Genomic DNA, 17,500 nt, shown 5'->3' with positions numbered 1-17,500 from the left:
GTGAAGATTTGTTTATTTTTCTATAATTTAACTTAACTTTGTATTTTGTGTTCCCATTGGATCAAGCGTTGAAAATAAAGTCTTAATCAAGTCAGGACCATTTCCTTTTATTCCAGAGGTTTTGTCATAAGCTGCGGGTTCTTAGGTCATGCCTCAATGTTAGTGAATGAAGTGATGGAATTGCTACTTACTCATGAACTCTTCTTGTCTGCATTCTCATCTAGCATATGAGCATGTTCCCATCTAATCCTAGTCACTAACTAATGCAAATTACCTCTGCATTTTCTCATGCTCCTTCCTCTAGGAATGCTCCAGGTCTGGCTCTTACTCCCTCTCTCTCTGGAACTTACGCAGTCTCTCAGGGGCACAGGAAACAACCAACTTCCCTCCCTCGCCTCCATAAGTTATGACAAATTCTGTGAGGCTGCTCAAGTTCTCTCATCTCAGACATGCCATATGAACTGGCCTTTCGCTTCCACAAGATGCTGAGAACAAGGGGTGGTCTGGATCTCGGGACTTGTTTGGGTTCTCAATAGGAAAGAGGAAATGGATTTTGCTCTGAGATCTGGCATCTGTCAATGCCTCCCCAGTTTCAAGCAAGGGTAGAGAGAAGGAATAAGGGACCCACCATACATAAACTTTCTTGCTTATCCTCTGATTATCCCGTCCTTCTTAGTAGATTTCATCGAATCACTAAGTATGGAAAAATACTGATTCCGTCTATCATGGCCTTCCAGTTCCATTGTTTGACTTTTTAAACCTCAAACTTTGGAAGATCCAGAGGCCCTTCTTCCCAATGAGGAGTTCAAAGGTTCTTTCTAATATCCCTTCAAAAGTTCTTGTTCTTTTCTCTCTTCACTTCTGATATTGGTTATATCCATTCCCTGAAACATTAATGTGAAACATGTAGCTGCCTTCTCTAGTACAAAAGGCCATACACTATAAAGAATTATAGTTAATATCTCAACATATTTTCCTACTACATTTATCCAATTAGTAAATATTTACATCCTTGAAAAAAATTTTGTTTTACTTTCAAAGCTCCCTGCATGCCAAGAAAGTGGGAACCTTACTTGAATTTGTTCCTCTAGAATCTTGCTTCCTATATGCAAACTGGCTACCTTTTGCAGGACCGTAGTTGTTCTAGTGACTCTCCCGCTCTGGTCTTCTCCTGTGGCTCTTCATGTCCATCTCAGCTCCCACATAACCAGTGGTAAACAGGTTCTCTTTATAGATTTACTCCACCTGCAAGGCAAAAAGAAGGCAGTGGTGAAGCTCTTAAATACTCTTCTTCAGCTCCTCCTGCAGGACTGAGGTCTAATCTCCCACATTTATAGGGGATTAAAAGGCTTCTCTAATTCCCTAGCAGAAATGATTTTACAGGTGTGAAGAATCTAGTTAAAGCTTTACTTCTAGAGTTGGTACTGTAAGTTTTCCACTTCTTAGCTATTTTCCCTTTTACTAAAAATAAAAGAGCAGTGTAAGTAACAGAAAATTAAACTGGATTAAAGTAGCCAAAATAATATACTCTGAAAATCTATTTTATTCATAGAAATATGTCTTCTAAGAGGTCATATCGATCTTTATTTTATTTTCTATGTCTGAAAATTATTCAATTCTAAGGTTATGAAATTTGAAAATTTTTCATTCCAATTAATCAGAATATTTTCTTTTATTTAGTCCTAGAAACCCATATAATGTTATTTATTAGCTGTCAGCAGCTCTAATGCCAGCTTATTAGAGGACCTGACTCTGTGCCTGCTGATAGTTATTGTGAAGGCTGAAAGGTTAACAAGAATGGGCTGCTACCAACCGCCTTGCCAGGTGTTTTTCCCTGCAGTTAATGGACTTGAGCCAATTGAAATTATCACTCTAGAAACCAGTCACAGACACTCTTAATCTCTGCATGGAAACATTGGTAGAAAAAAATAGCTGGGATTTGTATTGTTGCTTTTCACCATCATCACTTTTGGAACAATCAAAATACAGTATAGTTAATCTATTTTAAAATGAAGGCTTGACAAATATAAAAAGAAATAAACTTTTGAAAATAATATGCATGAATAACATGTTCTGTTAAATTAATAATAGTCCCTTCAATGAAACAATGTCTTGTAAAATCTCCCACACTATTTTGGAGGCATGTTATTAAGGGCTACATAGGTATTAACATGTCTGAGTTTATTTAATTGCTGGGTTTATAAATCTGAACAATTGTAATGAAATAATCAGAATCAACCATATGGAATCAGAGCCAGTCACCACAGGTATGTGACACATGCATGCTGTGTGGGGGGATTGAATATGTATTTATCCAATCTAAAACAGAACAGATGGCAAAGCAAACTGGTAAGCACTTGCTTTATCTTCCAGATATTGTGGTTCACTGAAAATCTCTATTTATTTTGGAAGCTTCAGAACATCTGTAAAAATCAAATGAAAGACAAACAGAGGTGACTAAGTCTTGAATGAAGTATGAAACTTTAGAGATCTCATGCTGTCAGATAAAGAGAGAGCGATTTTCATTTTCTGCCAATTCTTAGGAATAAAATTGAATTTTAGGTGGCAGTATTTGAAATTAAATACTTAGCTGAATTAAATTAAATGCAAAGGATGGAAATTCTCTAGTTGTATAAAATCCAAAATTAAACAAGTACTAGTAGGAACATGAGTAAGAAGGATAGAAGTGGACTGCATGTAATAGAAGTAGAAATTGCTCATGCCTATCCTAATATCAATTTGCTCATCTAGGACCAAGATCCTAGTTTCTAAATACCATCCTCTACATAAAGGAAGTAGAGTTCCTTGGAGAAATGGCTGAGCAAGTAAAATCAGTGGTGAGAGTAAATGTTCTTACAGTGTCAGAAAGCAAGAAACACTCAATGGGGATATAACAAGAAATATAGGGGCAAGTTTAAAAGACCCAACAAGCCAAATTTGAGACAATTAGAATATTTTTTTTTTCTAAAGAAAATGAAAATGTATTATTTAAAGATCCAATCAAATGTATGCGGGGTGGAAAGGAGGAAAAGTTCTTTGACACAAAAGAATGCTAGTTATTGTATGTAGAAGACATGATAAAATTTGGAAATCACCATTTTGCAAACAATGTAAAAATTGATTTAAGCAAGCATCACCAAATGATGCTAAAAACATAGGGTACAAGGATTCCCACATTCTCAAAGTTTCACCCACAAGCTATTTATTAATTATGAAGAAAAATAACATAATCAAGAGATTAAGATCGAAGTTAGCATCACCAGCAATAGGACACATAAGAACTATGTATCTTCATACAGGAAGTATACAATACCACCCATGACTATGATGTATTCCTACAAAAATATTTAACCTGAAACTAGTCATGAGAAAAACAAGTCCAAATTGTAGAATTTTTTACAAAAAATTTTGACCTGGATTTGACAAACTTGTCCAGTTATTAAAGGTTCAAGAAGGGCAAGGGGGTGAGGACAAAGCAAAAGCAAAGAGATAGGTAACAGATTAAAAGGACTCTAAGTGCTGGCCAGTGTGACTGAGTGGTTGAGTGTCCATCCAGGAACCAAGAGTTCACCTGTTCGATTCCTGGTCAGGCCACATGCCCAGGCTCTGGGCTCAGTCCTCAGTAGGAGGCCTGCGGGAGTCAGCTAATCAACGATTCTCTGTCATGATTGATGTTACTCTCCAAAAATCAATTAAAAAGCATATTTAAAAAGCAATTTTTTTTTTAAAGAGAGGACACTTAGAAGACATGACACCTAAAATTGGGATCCTTGATTAGATGCTAAATAAAATAAGTAAATAAAATCCATAGTCATACAACTATAAGTGACATATGTAGCACTATTGGAGAAATTTGAATAAGACTGGGTAATAGATGCCCTAACTGGTTTGGCTCAGTGGATAGAGCATCGGCCTGTGGACTGAAAGGTCCCAGGTTCGATTCTGGTCAAGGGCATGTACCTGGGTTGCAGGCAAATCCCCAGTTGGGGGTGTGCAGGAGGCAGCTGATCGATGTTTCTCTCTCATCGATGTTTCTAACTCTCTATGCCTCTCCCTTCCTCTCTGTAAAACATCAATAAAATATATTTAAAAAAAGAAAAAGACTGGGTAATAGATATTACTCTGATGCTCTTCAACATCTTAGCTATGTAAATGATATTGTGTTCATTTAAAAGGATGTCCTTATTCTTATGATTGTTGAACTATTTAGAGTAAAATATCATTATGTTTGTAACTTAATTTCAAATATTTCAGCAAAAAAAGGTATAAATGAAAGAGGCATGTATTGATAGAGATTTTAAAGTAACTGCGGCAAACTGATAAACATCAGAACACTTAAAGGAAACATATATGTATATTCCTTCTATTATTCTTTTAACTTTTTGTAGGATTTCATTTATTCTTTAATTTTGAAAAACTAATGCTCATCTCTAAGTAGCTTCATTAAGTTGTCCAGGAAGCACTCTGCTCTGAAATCCCAAACAGATAAAAAGTCCCTTGACTGCTATGTCAGCATATCTTCTGCAAGGTCCCACTGGTACATCATGCTACTTGGTCATCACAGGCCACCACCAATGGGCAAAATGAAACCACAGATCAGAGTGTTTCATTACAAGTCAAGTCACACTTGGCTTTCTTTGAGGGCATGGCAGTAGGTGACTCTATAATCCTTATTGGGTACAAGAAACTACATAAAATTTCTTAATATTAGATGGTGGTCAATTGGCTAAAATTGATGGTAGACTTCCCTAACATACACAGTAATTTCTGAATAAAACAACATTTTTTAAAACAACAAACAAAAAACCTTGTTAGACCAAACCATGAAGCTGCTAAATACAAACAGATCCCCATACAACTCTAAAGCTTCTGAATAACAAGTTGTCTTCTCCTTCAACCTGGAGAGTTGAAGTTAAGGTTAGTTGATGGTTTACAAAATTATTCATTCATTCAAGAAATATTAGTTGAGCATTCTTCTAGGTGCCATAACCAAACATGTAGTATAATGTCAACACTATGGAGAAAGAAAGAAAAAAGGAAAGCAGCGCCAAGAAGAAAAATAGAGAAGTGCAGGGGATAGAACATGATGAACGATGATATTTCAGCTGGTGATTAAAGAATACCCTTCTGAGAAGCAGATCCTTGAGCAGAGACCTCAATGATGTGAACAAGAGAGCCAATGAACATTTTCATCAGGAGCCCCTCATGTGGAAGAAATAGCAACAAGCACAAGGCCCTGATGAACCATTTGCGTGGACAGCAGCAGAATCTGCAAGATGGACTGCATGGCTGAAGAGAAGTCAGCAAGAAAAGAATAATGGGACCAGGGAAACTTTAACCTATGGAATGCCTTAGTTATATTTTTTTAAAGGCATGCCACAGGTAGACATGAACTTTGTGCCAAGTAAAGGGATCTCTTCTTCAAGGAGATGCAGCTCTTGCTGGATTTAGTGAAAGAAACATTTGTCCAATGGCCTCACTGGGCACCGTTTTGCAGACACAAACTGTACAATCATATTCAGAGACCCTTGGAAGAACACCAAGGAAAAAATAGGCAGGGAAGTAGGCCAATGCAGCATACTCATTGAGGAGGCGATTCTCATCATAGAGTTTATTGTCCAATGCTGTATGGGAAGAATAATATAAAATTATACACAATGAGCAGATCATTTATAAGGTTATTCTCTGCTCAAACATTCCTACTAATTAACATTATTCATCACAGCTATTTAGTTCATTTTTGTCTGAGAGACTTTCATTGAGTACTGGTCTATAAGGCAAATAGAATACAAAGTATTTTTTAAAGATATTGAATTTCTAGTACGATATGCAAAATTTCATGAAGTTAATGAGAATGACACTGGAGATTGCTTAAATCACAAGAACAATCATTACCAAATTTAAAAAATTTCAAGTCTTGCCATTTAACAGCTAAAGGTGAGAGGTCAACAAGGATAACACCATTTAAAAGGAAATAATCAAAATAACAAAGGATTGAGAGAGGTTTGGGGAAAACTGATGAATAATTTTATAAGGTGACACTAAATGATGATCTGAAAAACTCACACATGAAATGTACTAATGTGCTACAGTTTAGTCAGGAAAATCACATCAGTGGCAAAAAATGTCTTAAATGATTCTTTGTTCATCCTAATAGTTACAATAGACTTGTTATTCAAATATAAATTAAATATAAGAAAAAAACCTAATTTTTCTTTCTCAAGATACAATCCCAATCAAATATGTTCATAGCATTTATTTACTATACTAGAGGCCCAGTGCACAAAAATTTGTGCACTCGGGGGGAAGCGGGGGCCCCTCAGCCTGGCCTGTGCCCTCTAGCAGTCTGGGACCCCTCGGGAGATAACGACATGCTGGCTTAGGCCTGCTCCCAGGTGGCAGAGGGCAGGCCCAATCCCTAGGTGCAGCCCCTGGTCGGGCTCAGAGCAGGGCCGATTGGGGGGTTGCGGCGCCACCCCCTGTCACACACAGAGCAGGGCCCATCAGGGGGGTTGGGGAGCTCCCTCCTGTCACTCACAGAGTAGGGCCGATAGGGGAGTTGGGGCACCGTCCCGTCACACACAGAGCAGGGCAGATCAGTGGGTTGGAGCGCCGCCCTCTATCACCCACAGAGCAGGGCCAATCAGGGGATTGGGGCGCCGCCACTGTCACACTCCGGGCAGGGACGATGGGGAGGTTATGGCTCTACCCCATCACACACAGTGCAGGGCCCGGGGTGGGGGTAGGGGAGGGTTGTGGCCCTGCCCCCTGTCACACACAGAGCAGGGCTGATCAGGGTGTTTGGGCACTGCCCCCTGTCATGCTGATCCCGGTGCCGGGAGGCCTCGCAGCTCCGCTGAGCCCGGTGCCGGGAGGCATATTACCATTTTACTATATAGGGTAGAGGCCTGGTGCACGGGTGGGGGCTGGCTCGTTTGCCCTGAAGGGTGTCCTGGATCAGGGTGGGGGTCCCCACTGTGGTGCCTGGCCAGTCTGGGTGAGGGGCTGAGGGCTGTTTTCAGGCTGGGGGTGACTGAACTCCCAAACGCTCCTTTTTTCCTTTTTGTTATGTTTATTCTGGGCCAGCTTTAGCTTGAGGCTTGGCTCCAGCTCTTAGGCCTCCGCTGCTGAAAGTAGGTTTCTGGCCTTTGCATACAATGTTGCGAATCTACTGGCTGAAGTCCGGCTGTATTTGTTACAATGTTTCAAACTGCAGGTTCAGAGGCCTGCAGCCACAGGCGGGGAACGTTGGTTTCCTCTGTCACTGAGGCAACCAAGCCTCATGTTAGTTTCAAGCTGCCTGGCTGCCGGCCACCATCTTGGCTGACAGTTAATTTGCATATCTCGCTGATTAGCCAATGAAAAGGGTAGCAATCATAAGCCAATTACCATGTTTCTCTTTTATTAGTGTAGATGTTTGGTCTCCTTTTAAATTTGAGTTGACTTTAAATGGCTTGTCTTAAGTACCAGTAATCCTCTGATGATTGGACCTCCTATTTTCTGATTCTTGTACATCATACCTAATTCCACAGTCCCCACAATGTATCAATTTATCACTCCTCAGACTAATCTCCTTACAAAATAGGCTATTTCCCAGGCTCTCAAAGAACTTACAAATGGCAAATATAGAAATATCTGCACTAAAAAGAAAACTTGGCATGTATTGTGAGAAAAGCACAAAGCATTAAGGGATTTATAAGAAGAATAGATCATCTTTACTTGAAAGCATCAGTCAGTACTTCATAAAGGAGGTTGCATCCTAGAAAAATGAGTAGAATTTTAACAGAAATGAAGAACTGAAAATATAGTGAATGTTCAGGAAATTCTTTAGAGTTCAATTTGATCTTTTTTTAAAAAATATATATTTTATTGATTTTTTACAGAGAGGAAGGGAGAGGGATAGAGCGTTAGAAACATCAGTCAGCTGCCTCCTGCACACTCCCTCCTGCACACTCCTATGTGCCCGCAACCAAGGTACATGCCCTTGACCAGAATCGAACCTGGCACCCTTGAATCTGCAGGCCGATGCTCTATCCACTGAGCCAAACCGGTTAGGGCTTCAATTTGATCTTGAATAACACATGGAAGAAGTCAAATTGAAGACTAAGAATAATGCTGGGGCTGGGAGTTGGGAGCCTTGACTACCAAGCTAAGTTGTTGAATGTTAGAAAATGAGGAACAGGTACAACGGAGTGATATAATTAGTGTTGTACTCTTTTTTTTCCCAAAGAACTTTTGATATTATACACTAAAGTTTTATAAATTTAATTTCCCCAAACCCAAAGAAATCAATTTAATTTTCTTTACAGCCATTATTTCCATCTATTACCTTAAAGGAAAATGTATATATTTTAATCAGTTCTCAATTATCTGCACAACATGGGAGCACTGGCAACGACAGCCTAAATCCATGTGAAAATCACACTGTCAGATTTATTTCCTGAAGCAAGAAAAATTGCTATAAGCAGCAGGTTCATGAAGCTGTCCTGGACAGCGAGCAAATAGAGCAGCCTGTCTCTCTGCGGAGGTATCCTGCCGCCACATCCATGTTTGTTCCTGCTCAATCAGCCCATGGCTCTGATCCTGGGCCCCTACTGACTGTCTCTCTCAAAAGAACCAGGATGACTCCAGATAAAGGTGGTACAAAATATTATATCCTTTCCATATAAAAAATCATCTGGAACACCAATGATCCATGTATAAACCGTCAAGAATGCAAAACATTGAAATTGCACACACCACACAGTATCAGCAAATATCCACACTTCAATACTTTGAATATGATTAAAAATAATAAAGAAATAAAATTATTTTTAAAATATTCAAGCATTAGTACTTCCTCTATATTTTACTGCTGATTCATTTAATCATTCATCAAACATGTACTGTAGCACGAGCTATGAAAAAGGCATTGATTATTATGAACTGTGAGGAGCAATATACATAATTATTTACACTTTCCCAATAGGAAACTGTTATAATTCAATGTAGTTTTATGCTTTAAAATGGGAGTTTTACATTTAGACAGCTGTACAACTTAGATTTCTCTGGCATTGTCTTATACGTTGAGGTTCAGATAAATTATCTACTTGTAAGCTGTGTGATATCTCGCTGGGGATCATTTTCTCATTTGCAAAATAAAAAATAATAAGACCACATATTCTCGAAGGTTGCTGAGAAGATTAAGAGAGATTCGGCTTATGAAATATTTATAGAGTCTAGCATTTAGAAATAACCCAATAAATGTCAGTTGTGACAATTATTTTAATAATTATCATTAGAATAAAAAAGTCATGCTATTATTAAAAGTATTATTAGAAACTCAGGAAGAGAACCAAGATGGCGGCATAGGTTAACGCCGGAGTTTGCTGCTTTGAACAACTACTTCAAAAGTGAAACCAAAAAACGGAAGGGACATCACCCAGAACCACAGGAACGCTGGCTGAGTGGAAGCCCTACAACTAGGAGGAAAGAGAAACGCATACGGACACTCAGAGGAGGCGCAGTGCTGAAGTCAAATTCTGAGGTGCGGAGTGCACGGAGCGGGCTGGCGGCGGAGGGCGCGGTTGACGTTTTCAATCGGGAGGGAGTCGCAGAATCTGAGCTCCAGATCCGGGCGAGTCTTTAGGGACCCAGACTCAAACGGGAGAAGCGGGACTGTCTGGCTTCGGTCAGAGCGAGTGCAGCTTTCTCTCTGAGCTTTGCAGCGGGTGCTGGGACTCAGAGAGGCAGAGCCCCTGGGGACAGGACTGAGAGCCGCCATAACTGCTCTCTCCGGCCCACCCTGTTGATCCTGTTAGACCCGCCCCGCCCAAGCCCTGCACAGAGGCTTTTGCCGGATAGCCTCAGGCAAACACCAGATTAGCACCTCCCTAGAGGACAGAAGTTCTCTCACTGCTGACACAGCTGATTCTCATAGCCACTTGGCCTGGAGGTCAAACCCTCCCTGGAATTAGCTACAACAATCAAGATTTAACTATAAGACTGCGAACAAAGACCACTAGGGGGTGCACCAAGGAAGCATAACAAAATGCGGAGACAAAGAAACAGGACAAAATTGTCAATGGAAGATATAGAGTTCAGAACCACACTTTTAAGGTCTCTCAAGAACTGTTTAGAAGCCGCCGATAAACTTAATGAGATCTACAAGAAAACTAATGAGACCCTCGATCTTATATTGGGGAACCAACTAGAAATTAAGCACACTCGGACTGAAATAACGAATATTATACAGACTCCCGACAGCAGACCAGAGGAGCGCAAGAATCAAGTCAATGATTTGAAATGCGAGGAAGCAAAAAACACCCAACCGGAAAAGCAAAATGAAAAAAGAATCCAAAAATGCGAGGATAGTGTAAGGAGCCTCTGGGACAGCTTCAAGCGTACCAACATCAGAATTATAGGGGTGCCAGAAGATGAGAGAGAGCAAGATATTGAAAACCTATTTGAAGAAATAATGACAGAAAACTTCCCCCACCTGGTGAAAGAAATGGACTTACAGGTCCAAGAAGCGCGGAGAACCCCAAACAAAAGGAATCCAAAGAGGACCACACCAAGACACATCATCATTAAAATGCCAAGAGCAAAAGATAAAGAGAGAATCTTAAAAACAGCAAGAGAAAGAAACTCAGTTACCTACAAGGGAATACCCATACGACTGTCAGCTGATTTCTCAAAAGAAACTTTGCAGGCCAGAAGGGAGTGGCAAGAAATATTCAAAGTGATGAATACCAAGAACCTACAACCAAGATTACTTTATCCAGCAAAGCTATCATTCAGAATTGAAGGTCAGATAAAGAGCTTCACAGATAAGGAAAAGCTAAAGGAGTTCATCACCACCAAACCAGGATTATATGAAATGCTGAAAGGTATCCTTTAAGAAGAGGAAGAGGAAGAAAAAGGTAAAGATACAAATTATGAACAACAAATATGCATTTATCAACAAGTGAATCTAAGAATCAAGTGAATAAATAATCTGATGAACAGAATGAACTGGTGATTATAATAGAATCAGGGACATAGAAAGGGAATGGACTGACTATTCCTGGGGGGAAAGGGGTGTGGGAGATGCGGGAAGAGACTGGACAAAAATCGTGCACCTATGGATGAGGACAGTGGGTGGGGAGTGAGGGCGGAGGGTGGGGCGGGAACTGGGAGGAGGGGAGTTATGGGGGGAAAAAAAAGAGGAACAAATGTAATAATCTGAACAATAAAGATTTAATTAAAAAAAAAAAGAACATAAAAATAAATAAATAAATAAATAATATACCTAAAAAAAAAAAAAAAAAAAAAAAAGAAACTCAGAATCAAGTTTGAAACATTTGAATTGTTATATAAAACACAAGGATTTAATACAAATGTGTTTGTATTGTAGCAAAAGGGGAAAAAAGCTATGTTAAAATTATGAAATAATGTTATGTATTTATAGCTTCAAGCTACACAGAAAGGAACGGTTATTAAGCTAAAGGGAACCAGAGAGATGAAATGACTAATTATCCCCTTTTGGCATTAGTGTTGCATGAAGTCACTTTTCCTGATCATTAATGGGGCAAGTTCACTCATAAACATGGGCCAGAAGAGTATTGAACAGATTCACTGACAGATGCCTTGAGATATAAGATTATTCATATGTTCAAGCCAGGCACTTGAGGTAAGAATTCATTTCCTAAACTCATTATAGTTGTGCTGGCAATAAAATCTCACACCTGTGTTTTTATTTTATTTTATTTTTCATTTGGTGGTTGCTGTCAGCTATTATAGAAGCTTTTTCCTGTGTATTTGACATCCATGGGCAAATGTTATATTTCTGCTCAGTGAACTGTTCTGAAACATCTCCTTCTGAAACCCTTCATGACTGCCTTTTAAGGAACTTAAGCCTTTGAAGCATCTTTAATTTAAAGAGGAGTTGTATGGAGGAAAATCCATTCTCATTCTTCCATCCCTACACAGTGACCATTCTAAGCCTCCTGCTACAGATATATCATCACCTAATCAGTAACAAACACAATGCCTTTCCCTCACTTCCATAAAGCCTCTGGTTCTGGAATGTTTTAATACTCCAGAGAATGTTAAAACTGACATTCAACTCTGAAGAAATAGTGGTCTTAAGGTGTTGTGGGGGTTTATGTGGGTGTGCGGTTTTTTCCTATTGTTTAATTTGCATTAAAAAAAAAGCTTTAAATAAAGAAAAAATGATACTGTAGTTAGAGGGGAGAGAATAAGTTGCTTCTAGCAACTTCCTCTATTTAACTGTCTTTTCTAACATTAAGCTATTTCAAGCCATCAAGTAAGAAAGAGTACCTACATCTTCTGAAACCATTCCCTTGGGATTTTGGCTGACATTTCTAACAGGTAAGTAGGGAAAAACCCTAGTGTACATTTGCAACACCTATCTGGTTATTACACTCTGCATAGAGGAACCAAGAGGCCTAAATTCCCTTACTGCATAAGAGGTGGACCCAGGCATTGTGGGTTCTATATGATACTATTTGGGCCTCATGTTCTTTATCATTAAAATAAGATGCTTGACTAGATGGATTTTAAAATTTCCTTTCATTCCTAATTTTACACTTCTTTTAGAATACTAACTGCCAGTTTTTCCTAGTTCTGATGTCACCATCAATGGTGAGACAGTTTAGCATAGACTATGGGTGTAAACATTGCCTGGGTTTCAATCCTGTCTAAACCATAGGATATGTCTAAAAGAGTTGAGCAGAGCTGTTTGGGACAGTACACTGTAGACTGTACTGTCCCAAACAGTACAGTCATTCATTCATAGGGTCACCATGATTCAATGGCATGTAACAACTTAGCCAATTTCACTACCCTGTATGACCATGAGTAATTTACTTAACTTCTCTAAGTCTAGGTTCCTCTGTTGTGAAATTGCATATGATACCACATAGATAGTAATTTGATCTGAGGATTCAATGAGATCATCCATATAAAGTAGCTAACACCCAGGGCCTGGTACCTGAAGCTCAACAAATATTAGCCATCAGTTTTGTTGTTATTGCTGTTAAGTTCTGAAAACTCGATTTCAAGCAAGCTGGTGAGAATTTTCCTATGAATTAAAATCTATTGTCATGAAAAATCTCACTAACATATTCTATAAATTATATTAATCTTATTCATAATTCATATTACAAGTAGTTTTCTTAAGATGCACACTTGCTTTTCCTAGAAATCCTGAAAACTAAACTTGAAATTTACTTTCATTTTATTAGGCCTCTAGTAAAAGAAAAACATATCCACCAACGACACTAACATAGCAAATGTCCTTTCATTTCCAGTGCTAGTCTATAACCAGATATGTGATAGGGTGGTAAAAACAGGACAGTTTCATATCAAAGATTACATTTAAAAAAAAAAAACTGGATGCCATCCAATTATCTGATCCTAATAACACACATCCCAAGGTACTTAAGGAACTGACTGAAGCAATTACTGAGCCACTAAATATTATTTATGAGTTTCTTGGAGGACACAGTGCCTCTGATAGCAATAACTCCTCACCTTTCTTTTAGAAAGAGAAAGGACAATTCTAAAAGTAATAAGCCAATCACCTTGACTAGTTGACCAGTGGATTTCTAGTCATGCTCTACAGAGCAAACCTTCTTAATCTTTCCCACATGCTCATCTACGTTCCTCTTTTAACTCAGTTGAGTATATTTATATTAATACATAAATTTACATTAACATATAAATTATATATTTAGTAATTAATATATAATTTATATGTTTATATAATACAAATTTTATAAATTGAATTATTTTTTAAGAAAAAGCTTAAGGACTGAAAAGCAAACAGCAAACAAAATTTTGAATTACTGTAACTAAAAAGACATAAAAGGAAAACCAAATTGTTTCAAATCAATAAAAAAATACTTTTTTAAATTTCCAAGGCTTTTGATGTACAACCTTACGTTAAATGAGAGTGAGTAAACCAGGATGTTGAGATATTGAAAGTGGGGTTTTATTCTCTGCTCTTTAATTCTGTCATTTAGAGTGTTAATGCTTAGCTATTACTGAAATCCACACAGCCCCAAGTTGAGATTTATCTGGTTAATAACAATGAGCTAATGAGCATCCCCGCCATGCTGTTCAGACCACAGAGAACAGCCACCACAGAGTGTTCCAAAAACATTAGTGACTCCTCACCAAGGCATTTTTTTAATACCTTGCTGAGAAATGTCCCTGGCCCTCATGACAGGTATGATTAGAGAAGTATCTAAGTAGTTTGCAATATTAAATGAACTTAATATTGCTATCTCCCTGGGCCTTTTAACTCTTTCTTCTGCAGTATGGAAAGAAAATTGCAGCATTGAAATTTTATAATTTTTAAAAGAAATTTCATTTTTATTTTTTTAAATCTTTTTATTTTTAAATATATTTTATTGATTTCAGGGAGGAAGGGAGAGGGAGAGAGAGATAGAAACATCAATGATGAGAGAAAACCATTGGTTGGCTGCCTCCTGCATGCTCCCCACTGGGGATCAAGCCTGCAACCCAAGCATGTGCCCTTGACCAGAATCAAACCCGGGACCTTTCAGTCTGCAGGCCAATGCTCTATTCATTGAGCCAAACCAGCTGGGGCAGAAATTTCATTTTTAAAAATTTATTGGGGTGACGTTGGTTAATAAAATTATATAAGTTTCAGGTGTACAATTCTATAATACATCAACTGTATATTGTACTGTTTGTTCACCACCCCAAGTCAAGTCTCCTTCCATCTCCATTTATCCCTCTTATTCTCTCTTCTACCTTCTCCCAACCCTTTCCCTTCTGGTAATCACCTGCTGGAACCTGGAGAGCATTATGCTAAGTGGAATAAGCCAGTCAGAGAAAGACAAGAACCATATGATTTCACTCATATGTGGAATCTAATGAGCATGAAATGTTTTTTTTATGGTAGGCCACCAATGATTCTAGCCTATAATTAGTCAACCTAATTAATTAAAATAACTCCTAGGTGCTTAAACCAACATATTAAATTCTATAACTTTTGTGGGTATGTGCATATCAATAATTTTTGTCCAATCAAATAACACTCATTATATCTACACTTTAATTATGCATGTTCCTAATTCCTGTTATTAATACTGATGCTGTTCTGCAACCCTTTCGGTGTACACACTACACTCTGGAAGAGTATAGTATATGAAGGCTATACTCTTGCATGTCTTCATCTGGTCCATATTGGGAACCAACTTCATGGCAGAGGAGCCATGAAGGATAGTGGCAGTGGGTAATAAGGAAAACTGGCACTTCTTTGTGGGATATCTCACCCAGCAGCAGTCATTAAAAGTTTCATTCAAGGGAAGTCTTATTCCCTTCAAGCTGCCCTTAAAGATTTCTGATTTCTGTCTCATAATCTGAGCTGTAGTTTTATGACTCTGAATTTGACCCTTTACCTTGTATGATCCCGAGGGCCTTTAGAAACATCCAGGTGATCCACAGTCTTCATAGTCATTACTGCTACTATAGGACCAAGGGCCATAGCACTTCATCTTCCACTCCCTTGTTTTCTACTTGTATTTAAGCCTATGCCACATTAGTGAAATTTTAAGTAACCATATAGATGCTGTAAACCATGGATTACTAATGTCCTTTTTCTTCCTACCAAAAGATTACCTATGTATTCCACAAATATATGGAGCTATCCAATCCTAGAACCAATCTTTCAGGCCACCTCCCCTGCCAGATACTTTATCAGCAATGTTCCCAGCAGAGATGGTGCATGCAATTGGGCTAATCTGTGAAAAGTTTATAAAGGACTACTTCCATAGGAATGACCAAGATAAAAGGAAACAAATGAGGAAAGCTGTAGTTCCTCCTGAGCTAAGAACTCTTGAGAACCATTTCAATTTGGGGCTGAAAGGGCAGGGGAGTGTGCAGTTATGAGACTGTGGAGTTGTCCACATGAAAGGAGCAGTTGCAGCTGCAGGCAGAGAGGTGAGTGTGTAAATGCCGTGACCTCATTTTGCTCCCACTCAAATAGCTGAATCTAAAGAAGTAAATGAACATTGCCCATCACACATAATCTTAATTGGGAAGACATTTCAACTGGGATTTTGTGGCTGAAAATTAAGGGTTCAGATTTCATTCTAACTCCAATGCAAACCCACTTAAAAAATTTTTTTTACCTTTATAAGTTTCAGCATGAATGTGGAAATGAAAGACAACTCAGGGTGAAAGGTGGGGGAATAAAATGTAACCATAAAGGGCTCATTAACCTAAGAAGATCTGAGAACCAGTCGGGCAGCCAACCACATTACCAGCATCTGTCATTCCTTGGTACCCATGAAACAATACCATCATGTACACTAGTGAAAACTAGTTGAGCATCAAGTTTGAGAAGAAAAAAATATGTACTATGTGTAAAGTCTCATGAACTGCATAGCTTTCTAGGAACAAATCACATTTTATTGCAGTCTATTTCAGCATTTTGGAATCTTACCTCAAATAGAAAAGTCGGCTTTATGGCTATATTCTGTCACTGACAAATCACACCTTTCATGTATATCCGCTCACCTCTTTGAAATAAACGGTATTAGCAACTTAAGGTAATAAAATTATTTGTGACAAGAATAGAATATTGATTTCATTCTATTTTCCTCTGGTAGTTTTTTAAAGAAACATTCATAAGAAGTTAGGTTCTGGGCCCAATCTATTGAAAACAACAAATCAACTTATTGTTAGCTAACCAATTCTAAATATTTCTAGCATCTGTATTTATTGTCTGTAGCTTATATATCCTTTATTATTCATTATTGATTCTTTCCAAGATTATGTACTCCACAAAGATTACAAGAGATAAAAAAAGTTTAGTTCCAATGTCTATCTTATCATCTTCCCAAAATTTATGAACATGCACATTTTATTAGCTTTTCTGATAGAAAGGTAGTCATACTCTCTTATGAGAAAACATTGGAAGACCTCAGTTTTTTTTCCCTTTCCACACCGATTAAAAATATTTACACTGGGATATCAGAGAATGAAGACACACCCATCCCCCAGGCCTGATAGTCCTGCTGCTACTTCCAATGGTGGTTCCTTCTGGTTCCCTCAGGTAGGTAATTTTATTAGTGGTTTTTGCAGGAGGACCTTTAGCTGAGAATCTTGGCAACTATAGTGCCAACCAAAACAAGTCATTATTCAAGTTCTTATCAATGGTGCCAGAAGCAATCAGTAGAGCCTGTTGTAAGCAGCTACTATTAAGCCACTTCAGTTAAGAAGACTAGTACCTAGAACATCATGGCAAAAAGGTTCAGATATGTCCAGAAAATGCATCATTTCATAAGTCCTTTGCTTCCTTGGAGGTTAGAATGCCCTGAGACAGTTTAAATTCCTACATGTCATTTCAGTATGAAATAATCCATGACACTTTGACTGCTAACCCCCCCCAAAAGCTGCCTTGTGAGCACCATAATCATTCTAGTCATTACTATTTTGTAGAGATCCTACATAGTTTCTTTATGGAAATACAAAGTCCAGGGGA

The 17,500-nt window shown here is 38.3% G+C and overlaps 1 long non-coding RNA gene across 1 annotated transcript in view; it reads right to left on the bottom strand.

Annotated features, from left to right (window-relative positions):
* Positions 1-1,049: 1,049 nt before the first annotated feature.
* The window catches only part of LOC118677322, a 49,127-nt gene continuing 32,676 nt past the window's right edge, over positions 1,050-17,500 (bottom strand). The window contains exon 7 of the long non-coding RNA XR_004974372.1: positions 1,050-1,245. This is a non-coding gene — a long non-coding RNA (uncharacterized LOC118677322). The remainder of the gene's footprint in view (positions 1,246-17,500) is intronic.

Source organism: Myotis myotis, unplaced genomic scaffold, assembly GCF_014108235.1.
Source record: "Myotis myotis isolate mMyoMyo1 unplaced genomic scaffold, mMyoMyo1.p scaffold_m19_p_2, whole genome shotgun sequence".
Lineage (NCBI taxonomy): Eukaryota > Metazoa > Chordata > Mammalia > Chiroptera > Vespertilionidae > Myotis > Myotis myotis.
The sequence above is the reverse complement of the archived record's forward strand: the minus strand, read 5'-3'. Positions and strand labels throughout refer to the sequence as shown.